General features: G+C 35.4%; 1 protein-coding gene across 5 annotated transcripts in view; it reads left to right on the forward strand.

Moving 5' to 3' along the window:
* LOC126738054 (gamma-aminobutyric acid receptor alpha-like) overlaps window positions 1–11,111 on the forward strand; it is a 332,395-nt gene that overhangs the window by 187,432 nt on the left and 133,852 nt on the right. The gene's annotated exons all lie outside the window — the stretch shown is intronic.

Genomic DNA, 11,111 nt, shown 5'->3' on the forward strand with positions numbered 1-11,111 from the left:
TTTTGAAAAATTTGCCCTGATGGAATCTAAAATAAAGGTTTTTGCAAGAACAAAATGCATAAGAAAAGGAAGAAAACTCCTGTCTTTCTGCTACAGATGATTTTGAAGAAAGTGAAGAGTATATGGTACAAGAATATTACAAGTTTACAAAACTTTACAAGACAACATCTTCACTACATTACCTAGACTTGCATCATGAAATAATGGAACTAAGAAAAACGACGGTTTCAGAACTTCTAGTATTAACATAGCCCATAGCAACTCCGTTACTTCCGTTAACAATTGAAAATACCTCATAATTCTATATATTTATATTTTTCTATATATATATATAAACTTAAAAATTAAACGGACAGAGTAACGTGCTTAAATTTATTATAATACTACTGTTGTGCTTTTTATTAGAAAACATCCTATTTATATTTAAAATTGATTGCTTAATTGGCATATCTCACGGTAAATTCCATATTTCCAAATATGCTGAGTAAGTTCCGGCGGTCGTTGCTATTGCGACACCGTGGGATCGTGACCTGTTACATAAGGTCAATATAATCGCATATAACAACTCCCTCTTTTACTAAAAAGTTAATACCGTGTATTAAGTTTTTCTTAAAATTAAATTATAAAATAAAGTCTAACTAACACAAGGTAAGTACAAAATAAAAAAAAATAATAAAATAATAAGATTGATATTCTTAATATTAAAATGGAGTCTCTTCATTGTCTTCTTCGTCATCTTCGGGATGGATCGATGGTCTTCTTCTTGCTAAGATTCGACTTAGCTTCAGTCTGGTAGATACTTTGGCATGCGGCCTCGACGGTGATGGGAAATCGTCATCTGTTGGACCCATGGAAATGCTAGGTAACAGTCTCCTGCGTCGACGACACTTTATCAGGACATAAAGACCAATTAGGACTGAAATTAGAGTCATTAAAGAAATTATGAACCAAGATTGATGTTTCTCGATAAATGGTTTTCTCATCATTTTCTCTAATTCTTCTGAATACTGATCCAGTTGATGCTGCGCTATGTTAAGGTCTTCTATGTCTAGGTTATTTAGCTTTATCGGTTTCAGATCTGGAATCTTTATTTTCTCGGGAATGTTTTGACAGCATTTGTAAGGAACCATGACTTGGTGATTTTTGTAGGTGACATTTTGGTCTCTATCTATGATCCGTTTTGCTTGGATTCTTGTGACACCTACGAAACCATTGCAGTAAGGTTGGAGTTTTAGGAGCGAGTTAATTTGGATTATAATCGTCTTTACTTCTTTTCCTTCACACTTTATCGTTATTGGTAACGGATTGGAAACTGTGATTAGCCAGAGATTTAGATCAATTTCTTTGACGTTATATCCTTGTGCCAAAAGTAGAGAAACTTGGGAGGTGACTTGGTCCTTTGAGCAGCTGCGCTTCACAAATGGCTTCGCTATCTATTGGATAAGGCAGAACATCGGAACAGATTTTTTGATGGATGGCTAGTGGTTTGCAGTTTTTCATATTTGATAACGATGTAGAGCATCGAATCATCGTTTTGCGCGATATATTTTTGGTGTGTTGGTATTACGTGTTGAAATTCTGTTCGATTATCAAAAATGGGGGTGGTATAAAGATGATATAAAGTGTAAGTTTCTGGTTCAACCAGAGGTATCTTAGGATAAAAACTATTCGTGTGTCAGTTTGATAGGCTTCAAGACCTATTATGTCGATATACGATAAGTCTTTGGGTGTGATAATAGAACTGTGCAGCATTTTTAATCTCGCGAAAGCTATGGCGTTTAAGAGGTCATTAAGTGAATTTTCTAAAAACGAATAACTTTCCATTAGTGACTCACAAATAGCTAAAACTTTAACCTGAGCTTCGTAAAAAGTATTGCTAATATTAAATATTGATTTATGGATTTCCTCGAGATCTCTATTAAATGTTTATTCGTCTATTTGCAGTTTTTGTATTGGCGTATTAAAATATTTTATGACCGATGTAGTGACAGAGATTTGGTTTTTTAGTAAATTTTCTAGTTGATGTTCATCTTCAGTAACTTTATTTATGCAATTATTAAAATATTCGCCATCGGAGGCGTCCAGATTTCCCGTTATGGATTTCCAAACGGTGCCAATGCCGTTGGCAAGTCCTCTTTTTTTCCCCTAAAAGCGTATTTTTTGTACCCGCAAAGATTTCTCTCTGCTTAATATTTATTGAATCAGAAATTTGTCTAAGAAGACTAACGTGTGTTTGTATTTCCGCTCGAAATGCAATTAATCTGGGTTCTTGGACATAAATGAATGAATCTTGCAATTCATTCAAAATCTTATCGTTATTTACAATGGCTTGCTTAATTTCACTTTCTTTGTACACTAGAAGTGTCCATTTTTCGTTAGATATTTTGATGGAACCTTCTTCGTGGAATAATATCCCAAGCGTATTATTTACAGGCGTTATGGTAAATTGGGCCAAGATAATCGACAGGAAGGTGGACAGTCTGGAAAGAAGAAAGCATTATTCAAAATTTAGCGGAATTTTGGAAAATTTCGGTTATTTCAAACGAGCCATTAAATTTGTTTTCAGATTTACTTTTGATCTGAGATTTCCTAACATATACTCTTTCACCGACATTATACTCTTTGCTTGTTGTAGGGGCGGTTTGATGAAATCTAACTTTAGCTTTTTCTTTTTGATGATTAGTTTTGGCACGTGCGATTTTATAATAATATTCCATTCGACTATTGAGATCTCTGACGTATTTTGAAATTAATTTTTCTTAGTTATATAGAGCTTCAGAGGGTCTACTTGAGGTATGACCAAAGATAAGTTCGTAAGGTGTAAAACCGTGCGTCATAGTGTTATTATAGCATATTACCGCGTAGAGTAGTACATTCAACGGATGTTCTGTAGGATTTTCAGCTGCATTTGCTCGAATCATTTCTGCTAATGTAGCATGAAATCGTTCCAAAGAACCATTAGATTGTGGATGGTTTACGCTGGAAAAAGTTAATTTTATATCGTACAGTTCACACAGGTCTTTTACCAGGTTATTGTCAAATTCACGTCCATAGTCACAATGTATGCGAAGTGGAGTTCCGTAGTGTTGGAAAAATACAAGTAGGGTATTCACGATGGTGGAGGCCTTTTTGTCGCTTATAGGGTAAGCTTGCGTAAACTTAGTCAGTTCATCTCGAAACGTGAGTGCATGATGTCGCGTGGGGTATTCGAAAATATCGATGTTGATCCGCTCGAAAGGAGTTTTTAGGGTTTCTGTAATTACTAAGGGGCTACTAGGATTTTTCCTACAAATATTGTCTTTCTGACAGATTTCACAACATTTGACTAATTTTTCGACATCTTTAATTAGGTTGGGCCAGTTATATTTTTCTTTAATACGTCGTACCGTTTCGTTTATTCCTCGATGTAGATTGCTTTTCCCTACATGGTACTGGTCTAGAATTATTGGAATTTCATCTTCGGTTGGCGTTTTCACAATATTTTGGCAGATTTTAAGTTTTATTTCCTTGTCTGCAAAAATAAATGAATACATCTCGAGAATTGGGAGATCGATGTTATTTTCTACACACTATTTTTTCGAGGTGTCGAATTCGTCCTGTCCTTTAAAGAGGCTAGAGAAAAGGTGAGGTGCTACTCTTCCAGGATCGAACGGTAACAGTATGATTAGATAATTGCGATCTTTTACTGATTTACTGGGGACAATATTTATTTTGGTGTCGCTAAATTCGATGTCTTCTCCTAGTATGTCGTCTATGATTTGGTGGTGTATTTCTTCAAGTTTATTGTGCCTAAAGAATGTCACAATTTGTTTATGAGATTTATCCAAAAGTTGGGAGTTAGATATCTCAATTTTTGAATAGTCTATTAGTGATTTTATTCCATACATAGTTGCAAATTTATTGTATTCGGTTGTCAAGACGTCATCGTCTATATCTAAGTTTTCAGGAGTAGGTGGGCTTTCGGGTTCGTCTTCGATTTCTGTCCACTCATTTGAAGCATAAATCGGAATTTTAGATTGAAAGTTAGCGCATTGTTGAAAATGATTAATTTTTATTCTTGATAGCGCATCAGCGTTTTTGTTAATTTTCCCGGGTTTGTGTTCAATCTTATAATTGTACTTTTCCAGTTTGAGTCGCCATCTGGCTAACCTGCTACCGGGATCTTTTATGGAGAATAATCATATTAGGGGCCGATGATCGGTAATTAATACAAACTTTCTTCCAAACAAGTAGGGACGAAAATGTTTGACGGCCCATACAATCGCCAGTAATTCTCTCTCGATTGTCGAGTATTTGGTCTCTGCAGCACATAGAGTTCTCGATGCGAAACCAATGGGTAGATCTTTACCAACCGGTCCTTGTGAGAGGACGGCGCCTATGGCAAACGCGCTTGCGTCTGTGGTCAATAGGAAGGGTTCCTCGAAGTTAGAGTAAATTAGAATAGGGTCGGATATGAGTGTTTGTTTAAGTTCTTCAAAAGCATTTTTACAATCGGAATCAAAAATAAAGGCAGTGTCTTTCTTTAAAAGCTTAGTGAGAGGCTTCGAGATTTTTGCGAAATTTGAGATAAATCGCCTGTAGTAACCTGCCAGGCCTAAAAAGGACTTTATATCCTTAGCACTTTTTGGCTTGGGAAAATTTTGGATGCACTGTTCTTTGATGGCATTTGGTTTGACACCATCTTTGGTGACAAGATGACCAAGATAAGCAACCTCTTTTCTCAGGAATTCGCACTTATCTGGCTGAATTTTTAGATTCGCTTTCCTAAGGCGTTTGAAAACTTCTTTAAGACGCTCTAAATGCTCATGGATAGTGGGTGAATAGACGATAATATCGTTAATGTATACCAGGCACCTTTCGTTTTGAATGCCCAAGAGGATATTGTCCATGACACGCTGGAAGTTGGACGGAGCATTCTTTAGTCCAAACGGCATACGTACAAACTCGTAATGACCGTTCTCAACTGAAAACGCGGTTTTCGGGGTGTCTTCAGGATTGATCTCAATTTGATGAAACCCGGACGCGAGATCTAGCGTCGAAAAATATTGGCATTTGCCAAGCTGGTCCAACAAATCAGAGATATTTGGTAAAGGATACTTATCATCAATACTGAGCTCATTTAGTTTTCGATAGTCTATGACTACGCGCCATTTTTGTTTTCCTGAGGCGTCTAGCTTTTTGGGTACAACCCACATAGGTGAAGACCAGGGGGATATTGACGGTATCCCTTGGTCCAACATCTTATTTACTTGAGTCTTTACTTCCTCCTTGTGAATTTGGGGATACCTATAGGCTTTGGTGAACACGGGCTTTGCGTTGTTGGTGTCAATATTGTGTTTAATCTTATTGGTAAAAGTTAGCTGATCTCCCTCTATATAGAATATGTCTTCGTATTCGAGGCAGATATTAGTGATTAACTCTTTTTCTTCACTATTGAGGTGATCTGTCCTTAATTCATTCCTTATTATGATATTTTTGTCAATAGGGTGATTCATGGGGTCATCAAGGTTAAGATTAAAAATTGTTTCAGATGATGGGACATAAGGTTCAATAGACAGGTCAGAAAAATCGACAGACTTTGAAATAACGTTAGCATTAATTAGTGTTGTATAAAATTCGCCGTTTTCATTTACATGTACGAGTGCGTTAGGTAACCTAACTTTTTCCTTTTCTTGTGAATTGGGAATGGCCTTGATATTCGAAAGATTGCATTTTAATTTAAATTTTTTTTCGGTACGCCCTTCTATCGAGATTTTATTAAAGGAATTATCGTAAATTTTTTCTACTCGATTTTCTGTTTCTTTCACTTTGTGTAAGGGAATAGTTTTAAAGTTTGTAACTAAAGTTTTTGATTTAAGATCTATGACTGATTCATAATATTCTAAGAAATCGAGGCCTAAAATTCCGTCGAATTCTATGTCAAGATTGTAAACATATACTTTATGAGGGTTTCCAATAGCAAACGGTACAAGAGTGGATTCTTTTATAAGAAGTTTTTCATTTGTTATTCCTTGAATGGATACGTTTTCTGGAAATCGGGTAGGAAGATTTTTTACCGTATTTTCTTTAAATATAGAAATTCCTGCTCCTGTGTCGATTAGGAGTTTAAAGGTATTTGTTAAGTCGTTAATATAGTAGAGATTTTTGGGATTAACGGTTAATAATGGGCTTATAGAAATGTTTGCTCTGGAAAATTGAGGTTCGAATTGAAATCGTCGAGATTCATGGTATTCATTTGGGATTGAATCTGGGCGACAGGATCTTGACTGTCCGGGGGTTGGTTCTCTTGAGGCAGTGACAGAAAATTTTGGTAGTCGTTAGTGTCAATCATTTGATCATTTTTGTCTAAATAAAATTGGTCATTTTCAAAGGAATATTCATCGTATTGATGTGGATAATCGAAGTCGTCGATATTTACGCTATCAGTAAAGGAATTATTTTCGAAATTAACATGACGGGTCCGCTGTTGATTTTGCGGAAAATTAGGATTTCTTGTATATTCTAAGGGTCGAAAATTGTTGCTTTGGGGTGCATTAGGGTTTCTTTGAAAATTGGGAAAGGTTCTTGGTTGTTGAGTTTGTGGAGGAGAAAGTTGTCTTTGAAAGTTTGGAATGCTGTTTTGTGAAAAATTTGGCCTTTGGTTTTGTTGATAATTGGGTCTTTGGTTTTGCTGGGATCGACATTCAGAGGTCATATGACCTAAACGGCCACAATGCAAATACTTAGGAATTTGAGGTCGGGTCCTCATTGGCTGCACTGGTTTTGAAGGTATTTGTATTCTCTGAGATTTCTGGGTTTCAAAGTAAGATAACTGAAGCTCTCTTCTAATACGAGTATGTGCTTCTACGAGGTTACGGGGATTTCCTGCTCTTATTATTTATCCTAATCTAGGTTCAAGTCCCGTAAGGAGAGTATTTAATGCCATTGTTTCGACAAGGTTATTTTGCGCGACTTTTTGATCATTAGTAAGATTAGCAGCTTTTTGAATACTTGATAATATTTTCGCATTAAGTACTTGAACACGATTATAAAAGGTTAAAGCGGATTCGCCGGGTGTTTGACGTAATCTTTGTAAATCCTGAATAAAGGATGTGAGATCTCTAGAATCTCCAAAGTGCAAATTTAGTAATTGCTTAATTTCATTATAAGTAGCTGGATTTCGGGAGTTTATTAGCTGTGCTCCTCTTCCCTTGAGTTTATTTTTGACATGTATAGTTAAAAGAAGTTTCTGATCATTATTGGCCATTTTAAATGCACAATCACACGCATTTAAAAAGGAGCACAAAGAAATTTGGTCACCTTCAAATTCTGGGACAATAGAAAATATTTCTGAAAGTTTATATGGTTCTACTTCCTCTTCACGTGTTGCTTGAGAGCGAGTTTCAGGAATTTTTATTTATTTATGTTATTAAAGCTCTTTTAATAATAAGGTTAGTATTGGCAAATTGTTGAATGACGTATGGTTTAAATCGTACAGTATTTCACCAAAATATTACAACAATAATAATAAAATAACGAGATGATTCGATTACTTACAGAATCAGCAACATTGATCGTCTTGTTCTCTAGAACGAGCTGTCAGGGGTTTCACTCGGTGTTCCTTCCACAGCTCTCTGAGTGAGGACGTCTTTTCTTTCTGGTTCGTTTTCTTTAAAGGATTGGAATCCACCGTCACTAGTTAGGCCTTTTCCTTGTTCTAGTGACGTTGAAGAATCCTACCGACTGCGCCAGTTGTTAAAACTTGAAAAACTATTTTATATTTTTAAAAACAATATTTTTATTTTATATTATATTTATTCAAAAATTAAACGAACAGAGTAACGTGCTTAAATTTATTATAATACACTGTGCTTTTTATTGGAAAACATCCTATTTGTATTTAAAATTGATTGCTTAATTGGCATATCTCACGGTAAATTCCATATTTCCAAATATGCTAAGTAAGTTCCGGCGGTCGTTGCTATTGCGACACCGTGGGATCGTGACCTGTTACATAAGGTCAATATACAAGGTTGTTACACAAGGTGTGCAGGGAAACACCGCAAGGTGCAATTTCAGCAATTGCTGAAAAATTGTGAAACGTACCAAAATAGTAAAATAAGCCGGAAAAAACTTAAGTGGACTATTAGTTATAACAAAAACCCCCTAAGATCTCTTTTGAAAGAATCAACATCGACGATGATGTATTTTCGACGCATTTTCGAGTACCCAATAAGAAGCCATGCATTAGCAATTTTAGATGAACTAACCAAATAAAACCGCTAAAACAGTAGTCAATGCACTGTTGTACCGATGGTACATCTTTGTATCATGGTATATTTACATCTTGGTACATTTTTAGCCATGCTTGAGTGCGGTAAAGTTTATCTGACAACCAAATTTAGAAAAAAATTCCAAGTTTGGGGATTATCGTTGTACAGGGGCTGCTCCAAGAAACCAAATTCACGCATAATTAAAAATTTTTAACCATTTAATTAAATTATAAAAAATAAACGAAGATATGGCCATAACAGCTGATTGTGATCAGCTGACCTTCCACGGCTGTAAAGACATATGGAAGGTTAACCAATCTTCCGGAACAATGCTCTAGATACTGTACAAGCAGCTTTTGCCACTAGGAGGCCAGTTCAAATGATTATAGTAATCTTAAGTAATTGTGTTTAGTGCATACAAGAGTGTTAAATAAGTTGACTATATTTGCGAATCCGAGTGTTTTAATTCGCACTAAAACAAACATTACTTAAGGAAGGCGATGATCTTGACAATTGGCTTTGGTGGTGCAAGCAATATTTGTTAAATATTGCAAAGGTCTGGAAGAAACCGCATCAAATTTATAGTACTACATCATGAAGAGCTGAGAGGAAAGCTTAAGAAAGAGGAGGATGATAACATTGTTAAGAGTATAACCAAGGAAGGCGTCATTGAGCCAACGATATGAGCAGAATCCAGCAGTCTTTACGGGTGGTACTAGAGAAGAACGACGAAGCGACCAGATTCGGCGTATATTAACAACAGCTTAATAACGTGACTAAGATGGACCGCTATCCTCTTCATCGCATTGATGATACTTTTGACCCCCTTACTGGATCTTTTTTAAAATATAAGCGAAAAATAGATACTAAGTTAAGTTGGCTCGTAAATGTCGAAAATAGACGCCTTTTATGCTGGGTGCTGGATTATGGCAATTTAAAGTGATTTTATTTGTGCTTTGCAATGCTCCTACCACTTTTGAGCGGCATGTGATGGAAATGATTTTAAGAGGACTATCCTAAAAGACATGTTTGGTTTACCTGATTGACATAATTGTGGTAAGAAAATCATTTGAAGACTATATTAGAACCCTGGAGAAAATGTTACTGGACTAAAGTTAAGTCCAAAGAAACATCATGTGGTTTCAAGAAGCTGTTCGGTATCTGGGACATGTCATTTCTAGTGAAGGAGTTGCTGTTAATAAGGCAAACGTTCAGAGTTTAAGGCTTGGCATTTGATTGGCCAGTTCCCAAAGATGATACAGCTTCCTGGGATTATGAAATTACTACTAAAGCTATGTAGAGGGATTTTTCCATTTGTGGTGGATACCGACGCTAGTAAAATGGACATGAAAAGAATCCATGCTGTCTGGAACTCAAGAAGAAAAGAACTAAGAAGAAAAAGTCATGCCCTATTTTAGTAAGACACTATCTAAGCCAGAGGGTGCGTCACCTATCGGGAGTTGCGCTAGCTGGTGTCAAAGCGATGAAGCACTGCTACAAGTTCCTCGATGGGAGAAAGTTCTTTAAAAATGTCTTCTTCCAGAGTTTAAACATCCGGTAGTTCAAACATCCATGTGTTTAAACATTACGTGGCATGATGGATAGAAAGGCTGTAGGAGTTTGACTTTATTGCTTGACACCGAGCTAAGAGATTTTATGAAAATGCAGATGTCCTATCAAGAAGACCCTTTCCAGAGCACAATCAGCAGGTAAAAGAGAAAGATGCTTATTTGTTAAGAACCACCATTGTCAACAATACTTGGTAAAATGGTGATCTATATGTGTATCTATAGTGTATAAAAGACCAGGAGGAAGATGCCAATATACAGGAAATAAAATAGTTTGGAATATATACAGGAAATAAAATAAATAAGTTTTGATGGACACTGCCATCTTATGTGAAAAGACCTGCAAAACTAGAGAGTTTTTTAGAAAGTTTTTTCAGAAGTAATAAAAATGAGAAGAACACCTAAAAAAAGGATATTTCCACAAAGATTTTCACCTCTTAGAAAAAAAGAAAATATGGTAACTTCCTTTCCAGTCGATTAAATCCTCAATTATGACGATATCTTTCTAAAACCTTTAATTATATGAAGTTGGCGTTCAGAAACTTAAAAATGGTAAATTTTGACTGACTTTTTTCTCTTAATCGGTCCGTTTTCCTCGTGGTGTTGTAATTGGTATTCTAATGAATTAAAAAAAACAAAACAATTATTTTTTCCAGCAAAATTATAATATTATAAAGTTTTTAGATTATATTATTTTAATAAATTAATAATTTATAATATATCGGGTGATCATTAGCCAGGGGGTCATTTATTTGTTTTTAAAGCAATAATTTTAGAATCTTGTATTTAAAAAAACAATTTAATATCACATTTTAAATAAGTAGAAAAAATATATATTGATTTTTATATGAGATTTTTTAATGTAATAAATAAAGATAGTATAGATGAAAATGAAATGAGTAAAACAATTTATCTGTAGATACCAATTTATAGTTATAGTTATCAAAATTGAGAAAGTATAACTTTTTTTAATATGTTTTTTCTTGCACGGGAAATGAGCTGCACTTGGGTCAGGCTTCAATCAATTAATTATACAAATGTTCAAATTATTGACTATATATACAAAATTTTTCATCCATATTAACTCGATGCTTCAGAACAAACATATTTCGAGGCAACTCTAACCAATATTTCCTCGATGGATGGATGCAGAACGCCAACGTCCATATAGCAAAGCAAATAACGTGGATGGGTGGCGCCGATCACAGTTGATCACGGCCGATTAGCATGATCGGGTGGTGGAACATAGTGTGGGGTTTCCCCCAACTGGGACTCAATGTTATTGAGCCCG

Source organism: Anthonomus grandis, chromosome 6 (genome assembly GCF_022605725.1).
Source record: "Anthonomus grandis grandis chromosome 6, icAntGran1.3, whole genome shotgun sequence".
NCBI lineage: Eukaryota > Metazoa > Arthropoda > Insecta > Coleoptera > Curculionidae > Anthonomus > Anthonomus grandis.